The sequence below is a fragment of the Papaver somniferum genome, chromosome 10 (assembly GCF_003573695.1).
Source record: "Papaver somniferum cultivar HN1 chromosome 10, ASM357369v1, whole genome shotgun sequence".
In the NCBI taxonomy this organism is placed as follows: Eukaryota; Viridiplantae; Streptophyta; class Magnoliopsida; order Ranunculales; family Papaveraceae; genus Papaver; species Papaver somniferum.
Window position 1 is genome coordinate 77,822,588 of NC_039367.1, and position 20,939 is coordinate 77,843,526.

Consider the following 20,939-nt stretch of genomic DNA (forward strand, 5'->3'; position numbering starts at 1 on the left):
TCTAGCCTACATAGCTAAGTCTCGGACTAGGATAGAAAAGTATAGTTGAGCTCAAGGACTTCATGGCGATTCATCATACAACGACGAAGATCTATACAAGGAACCGTGGAACTTCATCAACAAAAAGGTATGTGGAGACTTGAACTTATCTATCACTCAAAAGTCTATCTCTTCTATCTCCTACTTCTTATGAGACAAAAGTCGTATGCTATATAGACTAGATCATACACACTTGACATTTCGAGCTGAGTATTCATTTATTATCTTTTATCTCGAAATCGTGTGTTGGTAAAGTGTTTCACTTTGATCAAGTTTATCTTCACCTAGTGACGAAAGTCATGAAAAGTTTCAATCACTTTGAGAATTGCTCTGACGTGAATCGTTCTGTGAATAACGGCTACATAGCGTCCTCTGAGACTGTCTCAATGATTGCATTAGAGTTTAGATTACATAACCGTGTATTCCTTGAACCGAAGTTTTCGAACTTTGAAGATATAATAGATAGACTTTTGAGTGATAGATAAGTTCAAGTCTCCACATACCTTTTAGTCAATGAAGATCCACCAGTTCCTTGAGTAGTCCTTCGTCTTGTATGATGATTGTCATGGAGTTCTTGAGCTCAACTACACTTTTTATCCCAGTCCGAGACCTTAGCTATAGTAGGCTAGAAATCAAGACTTATAGTTTTGATCACTAACATTGACAAACATGCTTGAGATAGCAACACATGCGAGTTTGACCGAGCAATGCTCTAACAATCTCCCCCTTTATAAATTTTAGTGACAAAACTATTAATACATATGGAATACAAAAAATAAATAAATAAACTTTTGTATCTCCTATTCCACATGTCTAATTTTCAACATTACTCGAAATTTTCGTCACTTCCAAGTACTCCAATGATCCCAAAGGTTGTAAGTTCAGCATCATCGTTGTTGAAAATCCGTAGCTATAACAATGAGAAAACAAGAGTTTTCAATAATTGTTATACAATGTCATAGTATCATTATATAGTATCAAATTTCAATTGCATCACAACTTCGACAACAATACTATGGTGATATGTATCATTCCCCCTTAGTCAATACTCCATCTCACATGGAAACCACTCCCCCTTACATAATGATCCGAAAACATATGTATTTGTAGTGTGAACTACATATTAATTCTCCCCCTTTTTGTCAATAAAATTGGCAAAGGTACAAGAACGGGATCCTAATGAAATTTCCAAAAGAGATATTTCATGACCAAAAAAAAGCATATATCAACTCATTTAGATGCAATCATAAAGCCGAAGCTAAATGCATTCATCAAGGAGTTTAAAGATACAAGATAACCCCTATAATATTCCACAACCGCACTCCCCAAAAAGGTTTGGCAATTAAGCACAAGTTCAGTTAAGAACTCTCCCCCATATTATGTCATTCCCGAAAGAACAACAAGAGCGACCTTAATTTCGAAAGAAAGGAAGGGTTTCTTTGGACATAACATCACATACAAGTATGACTTTGAATCCAAAAACTCAATTAAATTAACCACAAGAGAATTCATAATTAATTTAACCGGAAATGCTCAACATAAGTGAATTTATGGAGACTTAAAAATACTCAATTAGATTAATCACAAGAGAATCCATAATTAATCTAATCGGAATACACAACCAAACTAATCACAAAAAGTAATCAATTTAATTGGTCATGCTCGACATAAAGTACCTCACGGAGCAACAACTAAGCCAAAAACAATAACTCAGTCGATAGAGCTCAACATAAGACACCTTATGGAACAACACAGTATATACACAAAAATTGTGGATCAGAGATCGACCTAATACCGTGGAATAAGCAAGGGCTCGTTCTATTTTCCATCACCATTTGCACAATGACATACAATAGACACAATCCTCGTAAACAAAAGATTTTAACCTATCTTCCATCAATAATAGACATGATAGGCCTTAACTTTTGTATTTGTCAAAAGTCCATTCATTCTTTTATCAATACATGCATATCGACTTACGAAAGACTTTACTTTTGACAAGGTATGGGACAATCATAGTTCACGGACGCAAACACACATATCCCATAATAATTTGCAATATATAAAACCATAAAGATTAATACTGCAAAAATCATCTTCCAAACAATTTAGAATTTAAACCAATAAATCTAAAAACATGAAGATGAAAACGTTAAACATAGCTATGTGTAATCACAATAATGGCTATTCCAAACTCTAGTTATTCCTCTAAACAAAACAAGAAAATAGAAGATTTACTAGACAAAAATCATCAACAAGCTAAACAAAACCATCCTAAAGCAGAACATGAATTGACGTCACATAGATGGTTCAGAATCCTCATGAGTCTTGAGGTCTTCGAGCTTGTGAACGACAGCTTCCTCTGCCCATTTGGAGAGAAAATCCTTGTTGGTAAGTTCTTTAACACGAGTTTTTATGAGAACAAGGTCAGAATTAACCTCTTTCAACTCAGTTCTTACTACATTAAGACACTTCATTATATCAACAAGTTGCTGCTTTGCATCCTCAAAGTTCTTTAGGAAGTCAAGAACTACATCAGACGAAATCTCTTCAACCTCCTCAATATCCGAATAGGAATCAGGAGATTGGGGAAAATATCCTTCAACTTCAACAAAGGTTCCCTTCTCTTTATCAAATTCGAAATATACCGCATTTTCAACGAAGTCTTCAGGTAAATCCCATGAGCAGGAGGAAGAATCCATTGATAATATAAAACCTAGAGTGAAAAGTTCAACTCAATAAGATAGGTATATAAATAAGATTAGATAGACTTAGGGTTTACAAGATTGGTTTGAGAGAGAACCCCAAAACCGTACGTGTACCCGTAAGAGGAGGGTTCACAAAGCTTTGCACGGAAAAAGTCCACACTTTTATTTTTCAAAAACAAGTTTGAAGGCAAAGAATAAAAACTAAAATAAGGAAGGATTTAAAAAAAAATACTCATGTAAAGTGTTGACTAACTATCCATCTAACAACGATAAGAAATTAGCTAGATAATCAGAGGCACTTTGCCAGGAGTATACCTATTTAATTCTCACACAACTAGGTTTTTGTAGGTGAGATATCAACCTTGTGATTAATTTACACAAGTATGAGCCTTTAGCTCATTAAATGAACGTTGTTTTTTTTTATCCTTCTTTCTTTGACAAACGCTCATCCCAGAGAAGTAGGACACAACTTGTTTAGCATATCTGTCAGAAAGCTTTCTCTTAGGACTAAATCTAGGACCTCTTGCAACTGGTTCAAGAGGATCAGGATAGAGAGGGATCCATTTTCTAGACTTAGATTTACCAGAAACAGTCTTATAAACACAGGGAATGCTTTTATCAACAGCGCAGGAATTTATGCCAGTAGACATCACTTGAACCTTGTGATGACTTCTAGGAAAGAGATCATATTTATAAGGTTTCTGGTATTCTGTGGGCATGCGATTCACTGCAGTAGTCGATCGACTATTTGTTCCATTGATAGTGGAAAGAATCAAATTATGAAGTTTAGAAATTTGTTTCCTCCTGGCAAAACAATGGATAGCATAATGATTTTTTTTCCCACAGAATGTACAGGTTCGTGGAGGAGAAGCAATAATTGGCACCTGTTTTGACTTCATAGCCATATGAAAAGATTGTAAGTTGTGTAAACTTTTCTTGACACAATCTTCCTCTGGAGAACATTTCGTCATGTACTGTAATTCATGAGAATTAGTTTGTACAGAAGGGTTTGTCCTTAAGACAGAGTTTCCCTTTTTTAAGGATCTGCACTGTTCATGGGCTAGAGTCAGATATGCTTCTAGTTTCTCTTTTTCGACACGAAGTCTGTTAAGATCTGATGAATGCGTCTCGATCAAACGTTTTTCTCTAATTGAGTCTTCCTTGACAATATTCTTAAGAACACTAATCTTTTCACGCTGTAGAGTAGTTTCTTGGAGAAGTTTTTCAATATTCTTAGAGAAGGACTCAATGATGTTATAGAGTTCACGTTCACGATCAAGAGAATTTTCAAATTCATCAAGAAGCTGATCATGATCCAGAAAATCAATAACCTCAGCAGAGTTTTTTGAGATTCTGGTGAGTTCCATTTCAGCTTTTTCCATAGTGCCCAATGTCTCATCGGAGAGAGATATGTCAACACAAGATGAAACATTCTTCTTACCTCGGGATTCGGAAGAATCAGCTAACGAGTAATCCTTTGAGGTATTCCCAAGACATTTGGCATAGTTAAAATCTTTAGAAGACATCTTGGTATGCGTATATACCAGAGATTCTATCCTCGGACTCATATTTCCATAAACACAGACTTGTAAGGTCTTTTAAACGTGTTTGCCTACTCTGATACCAATTGAAAAAGTGGGGGTACAACAACCACACCCAATATTTCGCTTAGCAATCAGTATGGACAAACTCCAATATACTTTCTAGAGAAACAACTAGACAGTCAGACTCAATCTAGATAAAAAGTATATCAAAGAGTTTATATCTCAATCTCTCGATTTGATATATACTCCAGCAAATAGAAATCTGCAAGTGTTTATCAAATACTAGAGAGATAACTTGGATGGTATCAAAGACCAATATCCAAGTGTCAATCAATTTAAATCAACAACCAAAAGGTCGGATATTCTAATTGATTGAACAACCTGTGATATTTCAATTATATAACAAAATATAATGCGGAAAAGAAATAACACAGACACCAGAATTTTGTTAACGAGGAAACCGCAAATGCAGAAAAATCTCGGGACCTAGTCCATATTGAACACACACTGTATTAAGCCGCTACAGAAACTAGCCTACTTCAAACTAACTTCGATCTGGACTGTAGTTGAACCCCAATCAATCTCACACTGATCCAAGGTACAGTTATGCTCATACGTCTCTGATCCCAGCAGGATACTACACACTTGATTCCCTTAGCTGATCTCACCCACAACTAAGAGTTGCTACGACCCAAAGTCGAAGACTTTAATAAACAAATATGTATCACACAGAAAAGTCTACGGTAATAGATAAATCCGTCTCCCACGATTATACCTACGAGTTTTGTTCCGTCTTTTGATAAATCAAGGTGAACAGGAACCAATTGATAACCCGGACTTATATTCCCGAAGAACAACCTAGTATTATCACAGGAACCAATTGATAACCCAGACTTATATTCCCGAAGAACAACCTAGTATTATCAATCACCTCACAATAATCTTAATCGACGCGGCGAAAGAAGATATTGTGGAATCACAAACGATGAGACGAAGATGTTTGTGACTACTTTTTATCTTGCCTATCAGAGATATCAATCTCAAGCCAATCCTTACGATTGTACTCGTACGATAGAAACCGCAAGATCAGATCATACAACTACGAGAAAGTAGTATCGGTCTGGCTTCACAATCCCAATGAAGTCTTTAAGTCGTTAATCCGGTGTTGATGGTGGTTTTTTTAATAGGGCTAAAATTGTAAAACCCTGTATTTAATGCGCTGACGCCCTGCAAGGGTATAAGCCATTTAAGAAGTGATGAGTGTTCAAACCTTTTCCCTTATATATATATATATATGTATTGAGCAATTTGATATATTTATGAAATTTATCATAATGGAGCATTAATCCCAGATATTTTATAAATTTCAACATGTCGCATTAATAATTAATGCATAATTTGCCTAGTATTTTCCATGCTATGTTCTCAGCCGAACTCTCATCACTGACACGACATGACGATTAAGTGTTCACTCTCAACAAAGTAGCATGAATCTCCCGAAGTGCCAGTATTGAGATCTGCACAAAATACCCGCACATGCTACATCATTCTCTGACAAAGAGAATCTCGTATTGACGCCCTTTTAATCAAAAATAGCGCTATCGAACGCATGTTTATTCCCTAAATAGAATCTAGACTGTTAATTTCAATCTCAAAAATAATAGCGACCACACGATTTGGCCGCGCGATTTAACAAGCTTGGATTACTCCTAGCAGAACTAGGTGATCACCTTAATAACCACCGACAGGCCCACTAATGCCCTAGTCGATCGAGCCCTATGTAGCTCGTTCACAAGTGCTTCGAACATCGACCCAAACATGGGCATTCACGCTGCATAACATAACTCAAACGAATTGAGGCTGACAAAAACGGTCTCAAAACGCATCACGCCCGTCCAACTTAGCCGTCCTAGTTGGAAAGCTTGGATCGCATTTCGAGCAATCAAAGAGATGCCAATGTGTTCACTATCGGCCCAAGCTCTCCCTTAGTCGATCGACCTGTCCCCAACGGGACCAAAGCACATTAAAACGCCGACCCCAAGGAGGGTGATCGCGCATCCTTTAAAACCCTAAAATGAATAAGCAGTGTTACACAGCTGCCGCTAATCAATCGTATCCGTCCAACTTCGTCATCCTAATTGGACGACTTAGATCGTGTTTCAAATGATCAAGGAGATGCCAACGCGTTCAACATGGAACCAACTCCACACGTGGTCGATCGACTTGCTCATAACAAGACTAAGGCGTATCAAAACGCCATCCCAAAGAAGCATGAGCACACCGTTTCAAAAAACCTAAAACTACTTTGCGGCAATACATTACTGCCACAAATCGATCTCGACCACTCATCTTCGCCAGCTGATTTGAGTGGCTTAGATTTAACCTCAAACGGCCTCGAAGACATCAACGTGATCACTGTCGGCCCACCTTCACGTATGACCAACCGACCTGCTCGAGCTGACGATCGAAGCCTCGAAATCGCTCGCCCAAAAAGGGTTGGCCGCGCGGCCCCCTAAACCCTAAAGTCGCGTCAATGGCAGTTTGAAACTGACGCAAACGATCACGACCATCCAACTTTTCCAGCCTAGTTGGATGGTATAGATTTATTTTTAGAAAACAATCAAAGCAACATTGTGAAAACCGGCCATCCTTCTTCCAAATGAGGCGATCGACCAAGTGATGACTTGACCGTAGGGTCCTCAAACGATCACCCAAAGGTGGTCGATCATGCCTTCTTTAAGACGCCAATCCGTGACTTATGCAATCTGGCTCTAAAACAATGATGCTTCATACACATCGATTAGTTTGAGCTGTTTAATTGCGATGCTTCACATGCATCGAATACACACAATATTTTATATTGGCCTCATAAAAAACTTAGTTGTTTCACCTAATAACACAATGCTATTCTCCGCGGTGGGTCCCACAACCCACTTATTCGAGACATCAAACATGTCACAAACTGGGGGATGCTTACTGGGGTATTGGTCTGGCGGTTTACAGCGTGCGGCGTGCAACGCGTCCATTACGAGAACGTGTCAGGAAAGACAGACGGTTATCAGTAATGAGAGTAGTGGGAGAACGTGTGATCAGTCATCCCTCATAATGAGACACGATTATCACTACCTTCCACACAAAACCCACTTCTCCACTACTTCACTTCCTCCACTTCCTAAGAGATCAGGATGTGCTCAATGACTTGTATAAATAGGTTTTCAACTTATTCAAAACATGAAAATACAAGTGTTATCAACACAAGTAGCCAGAAACCATTTTCTGATACGCAAGTCATAAACAACCACACCTTCAACACTTTGATTTCAAACACCTTCTCCACTTCCCTCCCTAAGATCAACCCTTCTCCTTCACCTTGTGACCGAATTGAATCTGGAACGACCATTTCTTGGTTTAGGCCAGAGTCTTACAAATTGATCTCTCGAACTCAAAAGTACTCTCGTGCAGTGCATTTGTTTAGGGTTTGAATTCGTTTCTCATTAACACACCCAAATTTACCAAAAACAGCAGAATCAGTTTTTACCCTCAAACAATTGGCGACCACAGTGGGAGATTGATCTCTCGGTTGCAAAATAAGTTTCTCAATATTCATTCCAGTTTCTCAATTTCGAAAGGGTGGATCTTAGATCCAATTCAATCATTAAATTCAATTTAGGTTCAACAACCAATTTCAATTCCGGTGTTCCATTCGCCAAGAAGCTTCACGAAAATGATATTTTCAAGCAATGCCTTGGATAGTTGAGCACCAGTAAATCTCCCAGATGAAAAGATCAGAAAGCCGCATGGAGACACAAGACGCGTCTACTACTTAGAAGAACGCAACGGCTTCTCTCGAGATCCGGATGGAGTAACCGCCTTTTCTACAATACCACAAGTTTTGTATGGAGCAAGCCAGATATGCCTCAAAGGGTCCACACCCAGAAAGACAAAGTGAAGATTCGCGTAGCCGTTGTTTCAGTATGGAGATAGTCGACAACAAATTCAACACCAGTGGAGTCCTGGGAAGACACCTCCGGAGGTCACAAAAGAAAAGGTCTATCTCTATTCCACCACTGCTACCAATTTAAGATCAGGAGTATCCGCTATCACTTCATCAACAAAACGTGTAGATCCAGAATATGGTGTAATTCCGAGAATTCTTACATCTACAATAAAAAAGGAGGCTTGACACATCTTCAAATCATCATAAAGGGTTCGCCTATTATGTCAACCCGGATAGGAGCGAGCCCGGGACATCTTCAGGTCTACTGGATCCGACACCTCAAGAGAACAACCTCGAGAAGATAACGATGCCCGCGTCATCATGTCGAGAAATAATCCGCAGTTTGGGCGAATCACTCTGTTGGGAAGAATGTTTCAGCGAAACAACGAACATCCAAATGATCAAGAGATGACGGACCCGAGGTACTTCCACTGCCGCGGATTCATTCATCGCTTTACCAGTGAATGCAACGGCCTGAAGCATATTCTCCAAAGGAAGATTAACTCAGGAGAGTTTCCCCCTTTCTCCGAAGATTAACGTGCGCAGTTTCATCGAAGTGATCGAACCAGCTACGAATTTCTCGAGGGGCCATAACAACTTGGATTCGAAGCGATCACCCTTGGAGAATTCAAGTCTCGTTCAACCGAGATCTTGTGAACAAGTAAGTTTCGTTAAAAAATTTTACATTTTAAAAGCCTGTTGGGGACTTGACGCATGCGTCCCACATCGAGGAAGGAAGTCAATGATGCAGTTGTTCTTAGACACCACATTATCTTCCTTTTACATGTTTCCCCTTTTATGCAACATTTGCAATTTTTACGAGATACTTAGAATGATCGAATTCAAAACCAGAATGCCGGCTTTCAGCCGATTCAAACATAATTCCTTTCAGAAAGTCATTCATAAAATCATCTCAAAAATAAACCAATTCAAAAATTCAATTACCTACTAGTTCAAAAACCAGAAAATCAAACTATGAAAGGAATTCCTTACATCACTCAAGACACCTAAAAGGGAAATATAAAAGAAAATGCGCAAGTATTCAGGGGAAGTCTTTCAGCAACAACTCATTCTTTTTGGAAAGAGCGCCTTTCATTTTTGCGGAGAACAACCTGCTTCAGCTTCAATTCCAAGGATAGCCTCTCGATCTCCTCCTCTTGCCGAGCAATGAAGTCCACGGAGGGAACTTCGTTTGTTTCATCTTGCAGCTTCTAGATTTTAGAAAACCCTTCATAGAACCAGGAAGCATTGAATTCAAACTTCATAAACACATCTCAGTGGAACTCACAATTTGAAACCACATCCTCAGTGCACCCAGTCACGCTGCTCATGACATGAATGAAGGATAAAGCTTCTTCGACACGTAGGACAAACAAGCAATACAAACTTCAACCTTCTGTAAGCGGTTCACTGAAGCAGCAAGAGAAAAACCACCGAGATACAACATCATGCGCGTCCAAAATCGCCAACTCCAACTCCAGTACCACATGCACGACTGCCACAATGACGAAACAACGTCCAATATATTTCATTCATGGCTCGACGGCAACAACTTCAATGAGAGACGCTTTCAGAATTTCGTCTCCCGTAGAAGAAGTAGTTGCGTTACCAAAGGAGATTGCACCTGGGACTTAAGAGGTACATACAGACTCTCCATGTCAAGAGTTTTATCATATTTGCAGAACCTATTAGTTAAGTCATTCGCATGAAGGAACTTCCCTACTCCTCAAAGACACGATCCAAAGATGATAATGGCAAAGGAGTGTGACTGGGGACTGCTTAGCACTTCCCATCTCAAAGATACTGAGTTTAGAGAGATGCAAGCACACTATCATTATGATTCCAGGATGTCCAAAGATGAGGACATACTCAAGAGAGCAGACGTATTGTCAAAAACCAGCGATATGCCTGGACATCTATAAAACGCAACATAAACGCAAAGACGGCCTCATGATCAGCAACTCGTATGATCCTCATAAAAATTGGGTTCAACTCCAACTCTCTCCCAAATTATTTCTTCAGAGACCCAGCGTGACAACATCTATTAAGTAAAAAGTTCAATAGATACCCGTGGGCAAGGGACTGTCTCCCTCTTCTCCATTCCATGAGGAAACATCAAGGAAGCTATCGGTTCCTTCTCACTCTAATAACGAGACGATCTCTACCATTATATGAAGACTTCCAAGTTCGTGCAAGTAGATACCATGCCTCTCCCTTCCAGTCTCTTCTGATCATAGCTGCTGCCAAGAATTGTTGTTGCTCGCTAGAGCTTCACCATAGCAACAACCACTACAGACAGAGGTAGTCCGAACTTCTGCATATTTTACTTTCCCATGGAGAAGTAATAGAGTCACCAGTACGGAGGCGAGATGGTGATATATTTATTATGGTAAACCCACCGACCATACAAGATAGAGCCATGTAACTCACGCTTGGGGACCGAGACTCAGCATGAAATTCCTTCACCGTCAGTCAAGGATTTATTCAACACAAGAGAGACGGTCAATCAAGAAGCATGTAATTTGCAAAGGAAAATCAAACTGAAGGAGAAACCGCTTCAACGCCCTCTCCAGAAGAAGCCGCTTCAACGCACGCTCTCTCCTGAAGTTGTTTCAATGCTCTCTCCATAAGAAGGTGCTTCAACGCTTTCTCCCGAAGCCGCTTCAACGCTCTCTCCTGAAGCTGTTTCAATGCTCTCTCCATAAGAAGGTGCTTCAACGTTCTCTCCTGAAGCTGCTTCAACGCTCTCTCCAGAAGAAGCCGCTTCAACGCACGCTCCATAATCCGCTTCAACGCACGCTCTCTCCTGAAGGCACCTCAATGCTCTCTCCAGAAGAAGCCTCTTCAACGCTCTCTCTCGAATCTGCTTCATCACTCTCCCCCGAAGCCGCTTCAGCGCTCTCTTCAGAGGCAAAATACACTCCAACACCTTACCAGCAAATGCAATGGAAGTACATCTTTCAAGAGAAAATAAGCTCGGGATAATTACACCTGGGGACTTCCAGGATGCCTTCACGTCCCTCAACCGGTTCATTTCTAATATCAGCATCATCACTGTTGAAGCTTTACGAGCCGCAGAAAATTCTCAACATGAAGACGTACATGTGCATTAAAGACTCCAAAAGTACAATTTGGAGATGGTTTCACGTATCCAGCCGCGCCATCGAATATGAAGTGTAACTGGGGACTTCTCATTGCATCTCATTCCATACAACCATCCAAGATTCAGAAGATGGTTCAAAGGATGTCGCTTAGAATAAAGTCCTTGAAGACTTAATAGCAACACGTCGGCAACAGAACGCCTCTCAACTCGTTTACTTCACTCAAAGACTCCGGAATATTTTGCCGATACAAGCATTCCAAGCATTTCACCATCGCAATCAGAAGGGAAAGAATGATCCTATGAGATAAAGGTTCAGAATGAACGCAATTCCATTCCAGTCAATGTTCAGGAGTTTAAAGAAGATTTATTGCGACTCAGCAGTCCGGACTCCAAGCAACTTAAGTCAAGGTCTCTCGCAATCAAGCGCAATGGAGTCTAGCGAATTTCGAAATCTACCTGGAGGCAATTGACGTATGATAGGAGGACGATCACTGCAAGCCTTGATACTTCGTTAAGCGTATCTTGCTCAAAGACCTATCCGGACTCTATCCTGGTAACATCTGTCTACATTGCCTCATAAGTTTTATATTTAACCGTCACCATCCATTGATTACCCCGCAACAATGTCACTGTTACGTGCTAAGCATGGGACTTAATGTTGATGGTGGTTTTTCAAATATGGCTAAAATTGTAAAACCCTGTATTTAATGCGCTGACGCTCTGCAAGGGTATAAAGCCATTCAAGAAGTGATGATTGTTCAAACCTCTTCACTTATATATATGTATTAAGCAATTCGATATATTTATGAAATTTATCAGAATGGTGCATTAGTCCCACATATTCTATAAATTTCAACTTGTCGCATTAATAATTAATGCATAATTTTCCTAGTATTTTCCATGCTATGTTCTCAGCCGAACTCTCATCATTGACACGACATGACGATTAAGTGTTCACTCCCAACAGGGTAGCATGAATCTCCCGAAGTGCCAGTATTTAGATCTACACAAAATACCCGCACAGGCTACATCATTCTGTGACAAAGAGAATATCGTATTGACGCCATTTTAATCAAAGATAACGCGATCGAACGCATGTATTCCCTAAATAGAATCTAGACTGTTAATATCAGTCTCAAAAATAATCGCGGACACACGATTTGGCCGCGCGATTTAACAAGATTGGATTACTCCTAGATGAACTAGATAATCACCTTAATAACCACCGACGGGCCCACTAATGCCCTAGTCGATTGAGCCCTATGTAGCTCGTTCACAAGTGCTTCGAACACCGACCCAAACATGGGCATTCACGCTGCATAACATAACTCAAACGAATTGAGGACGACAAAAACGGTCTCAAAACGCATCACGTCCATCCAACTTAGCCGGCCTAGTTGGACGATTTGGATCGCATTTCGAGCAATCAAAGAGATGTCGATGTGTTCACTATCGTCCCAAGCCCTCCCTTGGTCGATCGACCTGTCCCCAACGGGACCAAAACACATTAAAACGCCGGCCCCAAGGAGGGTGATCGCGCATCCTTTAAAACCCTAAATTGAATAAGCAGTGTTACACAACTGCCGCTAATCAATCCTATCCGTCCAACTTCGCCAGCCTAATTGGACGACTTAGATCGTGTTTCAAATGATCAAGGAGATGCCAACACGTTCAACATGGAACCAACTCCACACGTGGTCAATCGACTTGCTCATAGCAAGACTAAAGCGCATCAAAGCGCCAGCCCAAACAAGTGTGAAAACGCCGTTTCAAAAAACCTAAAATTACTTTGCGGCAATACATTACTGCCGCAAATCGATCTCGACCACTCATCTTCGCCAGCTGATTTGAGTGGCTTAGATTTAACCTCAAATGACCTCGAAGACATCAACGTGATCACTGTCGTCCCACCTTCACGTATGACCAACCGACCTGCTCGAGCTGACGATCAAAGCCTAAAAATCGCTCGCCCAAAGAGGGTTGGTCGCGCGACCCCCTAAACCCTAAAGTCGCGTCAATGGCAGTTTGAAACTGCCGCAAAAGATCACAACCATCCAACTTCGCCAGCCTAGTTGGATGGTATATATTTATTTTTAGAAAACAAGCAAAACAACATTCTGAAGACCGGCCATCCTTCTTCCACATGAGGCGATCGACCAAGTGATGACTTGACCGTAGGGTTCTCAAACGATCACTCAAAGGTGGTCGATCATGCCTCCTTTAAGACGCCAATCTGCGACTTATGCAATCTGGCTCTAAAATAATAATGTTTCATACACATAGATTAGTTTGAGCTGCTTAATTCCGATGCTTCACATGCATCGAATACACGCAATATTTTATATTGGCCTCATAAACAACTTAGTTGTTTCACCTAATAGCACCATGCTATTCTCCGCGGTGGGTCCCATGACCCACTTATTCGAGACATCAAACATGTCACAAACTGGGGGATGCTTACTGGGGTATTGGTCTGGCGGTTTACAGCGTGCGGCGTGCAACGCGTCCATTACGAGAACGTGTCAGGAAAGACGGACGGTTATCAGTAATGAGAGTAGTGGGAGAACGTGTGATCAGTCATCCTGATTCAGATTTTTGATTGTCGTTGTTTTTTTAGTAAATAGGATTCGAACTCTAAGACTTGTTAAGATTAATTTTAAAGGAATAAAATAGAGAGTTAATGGGTCTAGGATTCGGCCAAACTCATATCAATAGGTTCAATTATTCATTCTCAAACAATTATCGCTCGAAAAATAAAACAACATCGAATCTTATTCTTGCCAAGGTAGATTCTCCAAACATTAGTTATAAATCGTAAGCATGGGACATCAAACATCTAAGCTAGCATGACCCATGTAATAAAATAATAACTAATTTTTTCAAATCATAATTCTATTTTAATTAAGTGCAAAAGTCAAATAGAAAATAAAAAAAATTCACCCATGTATGAAGTCCGTCTTCCTCCGTCGACCCAGTGTTGGGGTCTAGCTTCTCATGATAAAAACACACTCAAAAAATATGATTTATAGCTCAAATGGTGTTTTTATTAATAAAACAATGAATCTGCAACGCTGTATAGGCGTTACAGAAATCACTGTTACAATATTTGTTTCAAACTGAAGCTACTTGTTACAATGGACTGTTACAAATTTTAAGACGCTAGGATGTTGGAAAAATAAGACACTAGAAATAACGACTGCAGTTTGCAGTCTTATTTTCTTCGTGGCTTATTCTTCCTGCAGGTGATGATTCACTCTGCAACCTCCTATTTTACACTCAGTCTCTGCCCCAAACTCTCGATGTCCTTTCTCTGCTCCCAACCACTCTATTTATACTCTACAGGTTGAGAAAATCTTTGTAGTAACTCGATATATTCTTTCTTTACTTTGATGCATGGTTACGATATTTTATTTCTCTCTTCTTCTTTCTTCTATTCTCACACGTATTCTACAACTCAACACACTCCTTACATGCTGAATACAACTCCAAGGCAGAGTAAAACTCATGCAAGCATGGTATATTCACGTAATCTTCTTAACAGAACCCCATGAAACTCTCGTGCTCTGTTTTCACCAATCCACGTAACCATCCCACTTTTCTCAATTACAACTCATATACCAGTCCTGTTTTAGTCAAACAAGATATTCTACACTGATTTCAGCGACTAAATCTCCACCGAGATTCTCCAAAATATTCACAAAATCTATAAAGGGAATATCGCAAGTGACACACCGTTTTCCCTGTTTTATCTTCAAGTTCGGTATCCGGACCAAACTGATTGAAAATATCGACCATACCATCCCTGTTTAGTAGAAACAAACCGGTTTCAATCCAAATCCGAGGTTTAGTCTCTCTCGAACTCCCCACAATCCTTCACAGAAACTTTCGGGTTTTTAAGCTTCCCTGTTTTCTTCTCTCCGACGATATAGCCCAAGTTAATCCAATCCAAAGCCCTTACCAACCCTGTTTGGGTCTAATAAAGCTATCACAAAGAAATCAGCGATTGAATCTCTCCCTAGAATGCCCAAAAATCAATCCCTAAATTTTGTTCTTCACTGCCATATTTTCCCGCCAAAACTGTTCTTGCTATTTCCATCAATCGTTGATTATCCAACCAAATGTAACTGAAACAAAGCACACTACCACCTCTGTTTAGGCCCTAGGAACAAACCCATTTGATTTCAGCGCTTTAGTCTCTTCCTAACGCCTTCAAATCTTCAACCCTAATTCTGCAGCCATTTTCCGCCAAAATTCAAAATTCAAACGAAGAAGATTACTGCCCCTTATCCAGATCCAACGTCCCTTTAGTAATTTGGGGTATATTTAGTAATTATTGAGGTGCGAATAGTAATTGGGTCACCCCTTAGTAATTGAGGTACCCTTTAACCAGCGATGAGAGTCCGAATAACACGCATCCTCCGGGGTACAAAAACCACTTTTCGAGCAACTTTCTCCATAAGAGCTTATTTCACAAAAACACCTACAAACAAGTTTATTAGTGATAAAATGAGTCTCGGCTAATGTATTTATGGGTGAAAATGTGTCGCACTTTCGTGCTCATCACATCCCTCATAACGAGACACGATGATCACTACCTTCCGTACAAAACCCACTTCTCCACTACTTCACTTCCTCCACTTCCTAAGAGATCAGGGTTCGCTCAATGACTTGTATAAATAGGTTTTCAACTTATTCAAAATAGGAAAATACAAGTGTTATCAACACAAGTAGCCAGAAACCATTTACGGATACACAAGTCATAAACAACCACACTTTCAACACTCTGATTTCAAACACCTTCTCCGCTTCCCTCCCTAAGATCAACCCTTCTCCTTCACCTTGTGACCGAATTGAATCTGGAACAGCCATTTCTTGGTTTAGGCCAGAGTCTTACAGATTGATCTCTCAAACTCAAAAGTACTCCCGTGCAGTGCATTTGTTTAGGGTTTGAATTCCTTTCTCATTAACACACCCAAATTTACCAAAAATAGCAGAATCAATTTTTACCCTCAAACACCTGGTTTGGAGAAGAAACCAAAGGTTAAAGGAGAATCGACTCTAGTTAATACAACTAGTATCACACGTAAGGTGTGGGGATTAGGTTTCCCAATTGCTGGAGTTCTCCCTTGTATAGTCTTTCAAATCAAGGTTTGCAATCAATGTTAGCTTAGTAACAAAGCATTCAATTATCACCGTTAGATGAAAACCTGATTAGATTCAAGCTAATATTTCTCAACCGCTAGATCGAAAACTTAGCTTGTTACACACAAATGAAATGCACGTTTCTAGGCTTGTGTAACCATACCCAAACTTGTACATTTTTTGGTTCAACAATAGTTAACCAAATGGTTAGCCATATGAGCAATTTCATATCAACCATATTCTTCTTCACCATAACTAGTTCAAATAACTCAAATGAACTAGTTAGAGAGTTGTTCATTTGCTTAGATCTTATGCAACTACACAAGACACAATCGAAGCAAAAATGATTTGATTCACTCGAATCGGTTCACGAACTTTATATCCACGGTTTGCAAAAGCATTCCTTAGTTTATATAAACATGAGTTCAAGAAAAATCGTCTTTAGATATAACCAACTCAAGTTCGCGGACTGGGTTCGCGGACTTAAGTTCCCGGAAGGAGTTCACAAACTCCAGCAGGTTATCTCGGGTCGAGAACTTCCGCCAGTTCGCGGACTGGGTTCGCGGACTGAGTTCACGGCTCTTGTTTCGGTTCTCTTGATCAACAAAGTTCGCAAACTTCGGTTCAAGGAATAAGGACTTATACATATATGTGTTTCCACAATAATGCTTATATCCACCAATGGTTATATAATCTAAACTCTCATTTCAATCTGTTAGAGCATAGCTCGGTCGACCTCGCACGCGTTGCTATATCAAGCATGCTTGTCAATGTTAGTGATCAAAACTATGAGTCTTGATTTCTAGTCTATTATAGCCAAGTCTTGGACTAGGATAGAAAAGTGTAGTTGAGCTCAAGGACTTCATGGCGATTCATCATACAACGACGAAGATCTACTCAAGGAACCGTGGAACTTCATCAACAAAAAGGTATGTGGAGACTTGAACTTATCTATCACTCAAAAGTCTATCTATTCTATCTCCTACTTCTTATGAGACAAAAGTCGTATGCTATATAGACTAGATCATACACATTTGACATTTCGGGCTGAGCATTCATTGCTTATCTTTTATCTCGAAATCGTGTGTTGGTAAAGCGTTTCGCTTTGATCAAGTTTATCTTCACCTAGTGACGAAAGTCATGAAAAGTTTCAATCACTTTGAAAATTGCTCTGACGTGAATCGGCCTGTGAATAACAGCTACATAGCGTCCTCTGAGAATGTTTCAATGATTGAAATGCTCATATGGTTAACCTTTTGGGTTACTATGTTGAACAAACATATACGTACACGTTTGGGCATGGTTTTCACAAACCCAGTAAACGTCTACCCAAGTGTGTGTGACAAGCTAGGTTTTTTGATCTAACGGTTGAGAAATATTAGCTTGAATCTAAATCAGGTTTTCATCTAACGGTGAATAAAGATTGCTTTGTAACTAAGGAAAAACCCTTATTTGAAGGCTATATAAAGGAGACATCTACCATTGTGAAAAACTAATCCCCACACGTCTGTGTGCTACTAGTGCGCCCGCTAGAGTCGATCTCCATTAACCTTTGATTTTCTTCTCTAAAATCAGGTTAACGACTTAAAGACAAACTTCATTGGTATTGTGAAGCCAGACCAATACTACTTTATCGTAGTTGTATGATCTGATCTTGCATCTTCTATCGTACGAGTACAATCGATTGATTGGCTTGAGATCGTGAGAGTTCTCCGATAGGCAAGATAAAGAAGTCACAAACATATTCGTCTCACTGTTTGTGATTCCTCGACAATTCGCTTGTGTAGTCAGGAAGGATTGTAGAGAGGTGATTGATTAATCTAGGCCGTTCTTCAGGAATATAAGACCGGATTATCAATTGGTTCCTGTTCACCTTGATTTTATATCAAAAGACGGAACAAGGGTTTATCTGTGGGAGACAGACTTATCCTTTGATAGACTTTTCTGTGTGATACAGATCTGTTTATTATCAAGTCTGTGATTTTGGGTTGCAGCAACTCTTGGTTGTGAGTGAGACCAGCTAAGGGAATCAATTGCGCAGTATTCTGCTGGGATCAGAGGCGTAGGAGTACAACTGTACCTTGAATTAGTGGGAGACTGATTGGGGTTCAACTATAGTCCAGTCCGAAGTTAGTTTGCAGTAGGCTAGTGTCTGTAGCGGCTTAATACAGTGTGTATTCAATCTGGACTAGGTCCCGGGTTTTTTTTGCATTTGCGGTTTCCTCGTTAACAAAATTTCTGGTGTCTGTGTTATTTCTTTTCCGCATTATATTTTATATAATTTAAATAATACAAGTTGTGCATTCTTGATCATCAATTGGAAATCCAACCTTTGGTTGTTGATTGATATTGATTGATCCTTGGACATTGGTCGTTGGTACCGTCCAAGTATTCCTTGTATTTGATAAAGACTCGCTATTGTTTTTAGCTTGAGTAAAAATCAAATCAAGAGAGAGATATTAACTCCTTGAGATACTTTTATCTAGATTGAGTCTGACTGTCTAGTTGATTCTCTAGCAAAGTATTTTGGAGATAGTCCATACAGATTTCTAAGCGAAATATTGGGTGGTGTTGTTAGACCCCCGCTTTTTCAATTGGTATCAGAGCAGGCAAACACGTTTAAGACCTCATCAGTCTGTGTTTGTAGCGTTCTGACTCTATGGACAAGAGTACTATCTCTGATAAACGCATCACCAGTAATAAAGATTCTCTCTCGTCTAATTCTATTAAAGAGAAAAGCTATTCTATCTCGAATATAGAAAAACCTTGTGGTTCGACGAGACAGACAAACAATGACAGGTGTGTTTTGATCTCCCTTTGAAAGAGACCTTCTCTTGTAATTAGTGGGATACAGCTGAAGAGAGTAATTTGATTCTAAATATTGTTAGAATTCAAGCTGTCAGATTGGATCAGCTAAAACACCATGTCAATGTTCTTCTTGGTGTTGTAAGAGATTGCATAGTCCATGGCAATGCTGAAGATCATCCTTCGTGCTTAACTCTTGAGGCCAGCCTCGAAAAGGATGCCTTGGATATTGAACGCCGTTTGAATAAACTCTCCGTTCAAGGTTGTTCAAAGCAATTTAATATACCAAGAACTTCTGATGTTTTACATTCAGAAGTAAAAACAGGTGTTCCTAATATTTCCACCAAACTTAGGACACTCTGTAAAAAACACAAATCTTCTAATGATGATATTAAGACGACTTCCTCCAATCATTCTTATGATCAAAAGGTATGTCTCATCTGTGAGACCAAGAGTTCTGTTAGACAAAAGAGAAACCCTAAGTTGAATAAAGACTCCTTAGTTCAACTTCAACACACCCTAGATTTGATTCTCAAAGGTGTGACTGGCATACGTATGATTGAGCCAATTGGTTTTCGTACCTATCCTGTGAATGCTACCAGGAATGTCAGTACAGTGAGTTCCTCTAATGTTCAAAGGCAGAATAGACGTCTTAATAAACATCATCCTATGGAAGTTAACCGATGTGCTTCTGAAAACAACGTTGATCCTGTTGAGAAAGTCATCCCAGAATAAAGGAAAATCAATGAGATGAGAAAAGATATTAAAAAGATAGTTGGAAGATATAAAGAGCTTGTCGCAGATTATCCTCTTCCTCATGTCAAGGCACTTCTGGTAAGAACTCTAACTATGTCTCTTATTTTGATGACAGTAAATTTTATGATAATTTCTCATGTCAAACAGGATCCCTTTCTAAGACTAAGAGTAAATACAAACTTAACCAAAGACATAAACCTCGTAATGATCCTGGGGCTCGTACTTGTGTTAATTAATCACAAGGTTCGAGAACTTACTCATATAAAATTTGTTGAGTAAGTTGTGTTAAAAACAGGTATACTTGTTGCTTGCATCTGTTAAGTTAAGCTATTTTCTTATCGTTCATAGCTAAACTTGTGTTGACAGATCCGCTAAGATCAAGTATTGGTTAAGTCAAAAGAAATTGTTGCATACTGTTTTAAAACGTGTTTTTTAGGTCATGTTTTCAATTTGTTGAAGGACTTTATTTCTTGGGTACTTCTTGTACTCGAACGGATTCCGTTCTGGCCCGAGTCAACAGTTTTTGTTTGAAACCCTAAATTGCTGTCCCAAAGAATATATATCCAACCTCTTAGGGTTGCAAGTCACGTACGTGTACTCTTGGTGGTTTTTGAATTTTCAAGAATGTCTTCCTCCTCTTCTTGCTAAGATGGTTTTGCAAAAGGATTTCTTGACAAAGGTGTTGAGGTTGATTCCAAGAAGAAGAGAACAATTGTAGATGAAGATCATCCCAATGCTTCATGCTTCTTTGATTATTCTCATGAAAATGTTGAGAAGGATGATATGATCTCTGCTGAAGTTGTTCATGACTTTCTTAAGTACTTTAGGGAAGCAAAACAACTGCT